The sequence below is a fragment of the Triticum dicoccoides genome, chromosome 2A, assembly GCF_002162155.2.
Source record: "Triticum dicoccoides isolate Atlit2015 ecotype Zavitan chromosome 2A, WEW_v2.0, whole genome shotgun sequence".
NCBI classification, from domain to species: Eukaryota; Viridiplantae; Streptophyta; class Magnoliopsida; order Poales; family Poaceae; genus Triticum; species Triticum dicoccoides.
This window is the reverse complement of record NC_041382.1, coordinates 264092428-264101525: the sequence shown is the minus strand read 5'-3', so window position 1 is coordinate 264101525 and position 9098 is coordinate 264092428.

Here is a 9098-nt window from a genome sequence, read left to right as displayed (position 1 = left end):
CAGGCCCCCCCCTCTAGATGGATCTAGGGGGCCGGCTCCCTCTCCCCTTCCCCCTATAAATAGTGGGGTGGAAGGGCAACCGCACCCCTTCTCCTGGCGCAGCCCTCCCCCCTTCCTACACCTTCTCCTCCTCCGTAGCGCTTAGTGAAGCTCTGCCAGAGAACCACGAGCTCCACCGCCACCACGTCGTCGTGCTGGCGGAGCTCTCCCTCAACTTATCCTTACCCTTGCTGGATCAAGAAGGAGGAGGCATCCCCGGGCTGTACGTGTTGTTGAACGCGGAGGCGCCGTCGTTCGGCACTTAGATCGGAATCTACCGCGATCTGAATCGCTACGAGTACGACTCCTTCATCCGCGTTCTTGTAACGCTTCCGCATCGCGATATTCAAAGGTATGAAGATGCACTCCCCTATCGCTGCTAGTAAACTCCATAGATTGATCTTGGTGATGCGTAGAAATTTTTTAATTTCTACAACGATCCCCAACACCATATGGCGGCTAAGGAGCAGGACTTAAGATGGGCCAAGGTGCTCCGAAGCAAGACCAGTTGGGAGGCTCATGGAGTGGGCCGGCTCAAGCCCAACATCCGAAGATGGTGGCTTGCGGCCTTGAGGTCTAAGTCGTCAATAGTTTCCTTAAGGGACAAGTTAGATACATACTAAGCCACGGATTGTAATGTGACCCGGACTCTTGAAAGCCTTGGCTCTCGACCTGTATATAAAGGCGGGTCTCAGGGACAGATAGACTAAGTTTCAATCGAACAATAGCTAGGTCAAACAATCTGTTCCCTTGTATTGATCGCTAAAGCAATAAGCAAACAAGCAGGAGTAGGCTATTACCCCGATCCTGAGGGGCCGAACCTGGGTAAATTCGTGTCTCTCGATTCGCTCAACCCCAACAAGCTAACCTCCTAGTTGCGATGGCCTCATGACTAAGTCCTCACATTAGGACATCTGCCGTGACAAAACCACGACATTCACCTTACCAAGGCTAAGTACCTTACCCTTGGAGTTGTCTCCAAAAGTCACATACTTGCGTGGACCATCATTTTTGGCAAGCTCATGGAACATGTCTTTATCTCCGGTCATGTGATCGGTACATCCATTATCAAGAATCCACTCTTTTCCTACGGATATGTAATTTCGGAGATTTTCCATGAGACTAAGATTCCTCATGGTATTCTCACACTCGATGTCGAATTCTTCATCCTCATCATAATAACCATGCTCAATCTCATCATTATGTGTGTGATAATCACCTAGTTCAAGTGATTTGTTAGATTTATGACCATGCCAATGTGCAAGTTTATGAATTCTAATTTTTTTCATGATGATGTTGCTAATGGTTCCAACATCGCCCTTAACATGCATAAGGTCACGGAGCTCAAATAGACATTCATCAAACTTGGGATCACTAGGCTTCATCTTGTGAAAAGCAATGTTTGAGGAATTTCATTCAGATTTTTCAAGGAATAGTTTGGCAAGCGTTCCTCGAGGTTATTCCATATAGTGTATGTGCATTTAAAGTTTTGCAAGCAAACAAGCTCATTTATAGGCAATCCTCTAATGATAATATTAATAGTTCTAAGATTGTGAACCATGTCAAGATACTCATCGAGGGTAGGATGCAAAGGATCAATGGGAGACACATAAGGGCTAAGAATATATTTCTCAAATTATATTCACTGAAGATCTCAAGAATTTCATTTTTTCCAAGAACCACAAAACTCCCCATCAAGAATAGGCACTCTATGTCTAATACTCCTGAACTAGACTCATCCTTCTTCCTTCAATGGTGACTACACCAAAGCAATGGAGACCAATGCTCTGTTACCAATTGAAAGTATCAAGAAGAGGGGTCTAGAGGGGGTGATTAAACCCTTAACAAGTAAAAGTGGCAGTTTTTAGTTCCTTGAAGTTAAGGTTGATTTTAGCATGTGTTAATGGGAACACAATACATTTTACACAAGCATAACAAGAGTATGAGCAGCGGAAAGAGTAAATCATGCAAGTGCAAGAATGTAAAGGGATGGGAATTGGAGGGTGCAAACGCAATAGAGACGTGGAGATTTTTGGCGTGGTCCCGATGGGTGGTGCTATCGTACGTCCATGTTGATCGAGACTTCAACCCATGAAGGGTAATGGTTGCGCAAGTCCACGAAGGGCTCCACCCACTAAGGGTCCACGAAGAAGCAACCTTGTCTACCCCAACATGGCCAACGTTCATGAAGGACTTGCCTCACTCGGCTAGATCATCATGAAGTAGGCGATCTCCTTGCCCTTACAAACTTCTTGGTTCAACTCGACATCATGTCGGAGGCTCCCAAGTGACACCTAACCAGTCTAGGAGACACCGCTCTCCAGAAGGTAATAGATAGTGTGTTGATGATGACCTCCTTGCTCTTGTGCTTCAAATGATAGTCTCCCCAACACTCAACTCTCTCTCACAGATTTCGTTATGGTGGAAGAAGGATTTGAGTGGAAAGCAACTTGGGAAAGGCTAGGAATCAAGGTACAAATGGTAGGAATGGAATCCGTTGATCTCAACACATGAGTAGGTGGTTCTCTCTCAGAAAATGAATGGTGGAAGTGTAGGCATGTTCTAATGGCTCTCTTATCTGAGGAAGAAGGGGTGGAGGGGTATATATATATATATAGCCTCCACACAAAATCCAACCGTTACACACTTTAACCCAACTCGGTGGCACTGATCAAAAATCTCAGTGGCACCGACATGTGTAAAAGATACGGACGTTAGGAATCTCGGTGGGACCAACTGGAACAACTCGGAGGGAGTGATGTGCGATGGCTAGGGCAAACCTCGTCTTGGTGGCACCGATTGCATCAACTCGGTGGGACCGAAGTGAAGCAATAAGGCAACAGAGAGTTGGCAAGCCATCTCGGTGGTACCGATTGCAATTCTCGGTGGGACCAAAATAATTGCAACTAGCAACAGAAAGCTATCAGGGCCATCTTGGTGGGACCGAGATCCATATTGGTGGATCCGATTTGTTAGGGTTTGGCAGTGGCTAAGTCTAGATGAACTCGGTGGCTATAGAGAGGAAATTTCGGTGGTTGAGGGTTTGGACATATTTGGATGGGGAAAGTGGTTGAGTGTTTTGGAGTAATGTCACTAAGCATTCGAGCAAAAAACATCATTAAGTAACACCTCATCCCCTTTTAATAGTATTGGCTTTCCTATGGACTCAATGTGATCTTGGATGACTTAACAAAAACAAGTAGAGTCTTGAGCTTTTGCCAATCCATCTCCTAACAATTTTGAAGGAGTTCCACATCCTCTTATCCTTGCCACGACACTTTTGAAATTATCTGAAATATACTAGATAAAAACTATTTCTCCAACGAAATATATGTTGACATTAATTACCAAAACCACCAAAGGGAGAACTTGTGCTTTCAATAGGTGTTAGAGAGACTATGTAAACTAGATTACTGACTCTAGTGCAAGTTGGAGATTGTTGGAAATATGCCCTAGAGGTAATAATATTATATTATTATATTTCCATTTTCATAGTTAAGAGTTTATGTTTCATGCTATAACTACTATGATTCTGGAATATGTGATTCAGTGGAAAACTCGTATGCACGTGTGAAATGATAAATAGTATAATATAGGTTCCCGGTCTTGCCTCTAAGACTGGCTCACGTGTTGTTGGTGATCATGTTTTCTGGATCTTAGGATATCGTTAAGTGTAAGGATAGTCCTAAAACGACACTAAGAGTATGAGCTTAGAAGAACGATCATATTGAAACGACACAAACTTGTTTGTTATACTTTGAGATAACATCGTCTGAAATGAATTGTTATAACATAGAGTGTTAGCATGTGTTTTAATTCCTCAGACCATGAGAGTATCGTAGTTTCCTACTGTACGGTGTACTTTGGGGTATCTCAAATGTCATCCGTAACTAGGTGATCGTAACGGCAACTTACAGGTTCATCAAAAAGTTTGACAAGGGACTGGATAGCTAAAGAGTGGGATTTGCTCCTCTAACATGGAGAGATATTCTTAGGGCCCTCCCGGTGTGACGACATCCATCATCATCTGGCGGACACAGGTGACTACATCACGGGGATGCTGAAACATTTGAACGAGAAAGAAGAACAAAACCGGCAATGAGGTCAACGGTATAGTGAGCATGTGCATGACTCAGGAGGATACCGATGCATCACAGGTTTTGTAAAGTATTGAGAAGCAAAGGAAACAACACATAGCAAAGGGAACATCACATAGTAGCCAAAAGGTTCACTTGAATGTCATTCATGTAGTCATAGGGATTGATATGGACATCCATGGTTCCGCTATCGGTCATTGAACGAAGGGATTTCATTCATGTCTGTGATTACCGAACCTATGGGGTCAGAAGATTAAGGTGATCATGATCTGCTGAGTGTTAGTAGGACGAGAGTATCGAGATTTTGTGTGTGGAATTGTTTCATTTAATATTCAGAATAGTTTCAAGAGGAACTGAAAGTGTTTCGGGGTCACCGGAAGGGTTTCGGAGTTTATCGGGTAATACCGGGTATTCCCAATAATTAATATATAGGCGGAAAATGTTTCTGGTGATGTTAAAATTATAGTAATCATTAGAAGACTTTTACATTTAATGAAATATCAATGGGCCTTAAAAGGCCAAGAGGTGTAAGGCAACTTGGGCCACAAAGGCCCAAGTGGAGTTGCCCCCCCCCCCTCCTTGGGGGGGATTCTAGAGGGGGAGGAGTTCAAAGGGAGCGCCTATATGGCGACCTATGCGCCAGGAAGCATGCAGGCGCGTAGGGGGTACACTATTTCGAACGAACAGCGGGAACGAGTTGGGCTAGCCCATTTCGTGCTCGTTGGAGTGGAGACTGTTTCGTGTGCCAAGAAGTTTATTTATGCACGATAGGGAAAAGTGGCGCGTAGATGCTGGTTCAAGTTTGAACTACTAGTTTTGTTGCTGTTTTCCATTCAAAAAAATGAATTTTCCTGTATGTTCGTAAGTTGGAACGGAAAAATGTATCGAACAAAGATTGTAGAAAAAAATTCATAAGAAAATGCAAAAAACAGTATGATGTCATGGATTATTTTTGGTACTAAATTTTCTAAACATGTCATACAAACAAAATTGATCGGGAAGAAAATGTCATACAAGGGATCAAAATAACGTCTTTATCCATTTGTGTGGATTCTCTTGACTGTCGTAGTTCTTGTTGGAATTGTCTTGTAGTAGTTATTGTACCTATTTTATTAAGCAGAGCAAAAAAATAACTGCTGGTCATTATATTGTAACATCCACAAAAGTCATAATGAGGTAAGAAAGTAACAGTTTTAAATAGCCAGAAAAATGTGAACAAAATGATCTAAATGTGCTAATATTTTTCCTTGACCTTGCAATGCTACTCCATATAGAATTGGACACTTTACATACTAATTTAGAGTGAAAACATCCCGTGTTGATTGTAATTGAAAAAATAAATTTCACTCATTATGGAAAAGAATTTTATTATGTGGAAGCATTCCAAAAGGCAGTTTAATGTAGGTGATTGAATATGGATGGTAGGGAAAAATGTATTGTATTCTAACGAAACAAAGCACAAATGTATGACATATTTTTAGAAAAGAAGTTAGGCAAGAGTTACTATAGTTGCTTGACAGATTACTATTTGATTGAACACTTATTCTCTTGGCTATATGCAAAACATTTTATGTTGAACTTTTTCTACAACGTTATTTGTAGTTCGACTGTTTCAACAATCAGGTTGACACTACAATAATTGCTATGTATGAATCTCAAATCTAGGTAGATGTTTATTTGAAAAACTTTATGAAAGGAATTATTAAAAAGAGAAGGGAAAATGTTTCAGGCTTTTTGCAGAGCTGCAATTGTGGCCGCAGTAGTTGTTTGGAATAACAGATTTAGAAAATACATAAGAAACATTTTGAGAAAAAGTAAGCAACTTTCATAACATAGATTATATAGAAGTGATAGAAGAATGGCAAGAACAGAGATAACCAACAGGTGGAGGATGATAAAAAAATGATCTAGAACTTACATGGTTTTGTAGGAAGTTTCTCACTATAGGTAATTGAACTTCACTGTTGGGGTATGTTGATATCTCGTACAAGAAAATTTCACGCAGAGCTTGTAAATCAGCCTGGAAGAAAATTTATTCTCTTTCAGTTGTACAGTTAAAAAAATTAAAAGGCATTGGTATGGAAATGATAGGATTTTACAGTTGAGAACCCTGGAACTCCCATTCCACGGTAGTTTTTTAAAATTTGCAACAAAAAGTCATGTATCATACCTGGGATACAGGAGATTGTAAGAACTGAACTTAGTTTACGAATATATGAAAACTGCAATTAACTAAGGTAATTCAAAAGAAAATGCTGAATGGAAAAAAAGAGAAGTTATGGACCTAAAATGAGTTCTAGGTACTGCAACAAATCTGTAGTCGAAGTCCTTTATGTTGAATGTAGTGCAGTTTGGGTATGTCAAGGCAAATAGTGTTTTGAAATTGTAGGCAACAGTGCTAATGATGTGTTTTATAAAAATGCTATGAGCTTCATATCATCATGGTCTTATTCTTACAAAAAATGTAACCGGGATCCTCCTAGTTGTTAACATCTACCATATGCTATTTTGAGTTTTATTAATTCCTTTAACAAATAATGATCACACTTAAAAGATGAAAATGGATTGCTGAATGACACGAGCTCAAGCAATCCAAAACATCCACTTTTAGAAACTAAAAAATATACTTCACCAAATGTAGAGCAAAAAATGATTTGTGTATGCCTTTTTCTAAAAGATCTAAATAAAATTGAGTATGAAGTGCAAAAATTGAACATGAGTGATCAGTGGTAGAAACCCTAACAATACTTCAGAGGTAGAAACCCTAGCATAAAAAGTGGCTCACTACTTGTTGAAGAAGATTTAACCACATAAACTAGGCAGTTAACTAATAGGAGCACTAATATTTTCACAAAAAACAATGCTAACAACGATACAATTTACTTTTTCTAACAACGCTAAAATGAAAAATCTGTTCATGGAAAGCTGTTCACAAAATCATGAAAAAAAGAAATACTCTAACATATATGTGGATACACTTACAGGCAGTGCTCCATATGCTACTGGTTTGTTAGTTGTCCTTTTGAAATCAACATTAGTTGCATGAAGTTGTGACACCCCTGATTTGACCGTACACTAATCATACATGCAAACGTGTACGATCAAGATTAGGGACTCACGGGAAGATATCACAACACAACTCTACAAATAAAATAAGTCATACAAGCATCATATTACAAGCCAGGGGCCTCGAGGGCTCGAATACAAGAGCTCGATCATAGACGAGTCAGCGGAAGCAACAATATCTGAGTACAGACATAAGTTAAACAAGTTTGCCTTAAGAAGGCTAGCACAAACTGGGATACAGATCGAAAGAGGCGCAGGCCTCCTGCCTGGGATCCTCCTAAACTACTCCTGGTCGTCGTCAGCGGGCTGCACGTAGTAGTAGGCACCTCCCGAGTAGTAGGAGTCGTCGTCGACGGTGGTGTCTGGCTCCTGGGCTCCATCATCTGGTCGCAGCAATCGGGTATAGAAAGGGGGAAAAGAGGGAGCAAAGCAACCGTGAGTACTCATCCAAAGTACTCGCAAGCAAGGAGCTACACTACATATGTATGCAATGGTATCAAATGGAATAAGGGTATCATATGTGGACTGAACTGCAGAATGCCAGAATAAGAGGGGGATAGCTAGTCCAATTGAAGACTACGCTTCTGGTAACCTCCATCTTGCAGCAGGAGAAGAGAGTAGATGGTAAGTTCACCAAGTAGCATCGTGTAGCATAATCCTAATCGATGATCCTCCCCTCGTCTCCCTGTTAGAGAGTGACCACCGGGTTGTATCTGGCACTTGGAAGGGTGTGTTTTATTAAGTATCCGGTTCTAGTTGTCATAAGGTCAAGGTACAACTCCAAGTTGTCCTATTACCGAAGATCACGGCTATTCGAATAGATTAACTTCCCTGCAGGGGTGCACCACATAACCCAACACGCTCGATCCCCTTTGTCCGGACACACTTTTCTGGGTCATGCCCGGCCTCGAAAGATCAACATGTCACAGCCCTACCTAGGCACAACAGAGAGGTCAGCACGCCGGTCTAAATCCTATGGCGCAGGGGTCTGGGCCCATCGCCCATTGCACACCTGCACGTTGCGTACGCGGCCGGAAGCAGAACTAGCCCCCTTAATACAAGAGCAGGCTTGCGGTCCAATCCGGCGCGCGCCACTCAGTCGCTGACGTCACGAAGGCTTCGGCTGATACCATGACGTCGAGTGCCCGTAACTGTCCCCGCGTAGATGGTTAGTGCGTATAGGCCAGTAGCCAGACTCAGATCAAATACCAAGATCTCGTTAAACATGTTAAGTATCCGCGAACACCGACCAGGGCCAGGCCCACCTCTCTCCTAGGTGGTCTCAACCTGCCATGTCGCTCTGCCACAAAGTAACAGTCGGGGGCCGTCGGGAACCCAGGCCCACCTCTACCGGGATGGAGCCACCTGCCCCTTCAGCCCCCAACTCCGAACAGAACCATAGGTAATGTAACAGTGTAAAGTATATAGAATATGCCCGTGATCACCTCCCGAAGTGATCACAGCCCAGTAGTATAGCATGGCAGACAGACAAGAGTGTAGGGCCACTGATGGAACACTAGCATCCTATACTAAGTAGTAGGATAGCAGGTAATGGTAACAACAGTAGTAGCAAGGACGGGCTATGCATCAGGATAGGAATAATGGAAAGCAGTAACACGCTACGCTACTCTAATGCGAGCAGTAGAAAGAGAGTAGGTGATATCTAGTGATCAAGGGGGGGCTTGCCTGGTTGCTCTGGCAAGAGAGAGGGGTCGTCAACACCGTAGTCGTACTGGGTAGCAGCGGCGTCGGTCTCGGTGTCTAGTCAGAGAAGAAGGGGAAGAAATAATAAATATAATGCAAACAAATGCATGACGATGCATGACATGACAAAGCGTGATGCTACGTGTGCCCTAACGCGGTATGAGGTGGTACCGGTGAAGTGGGGAAACATCC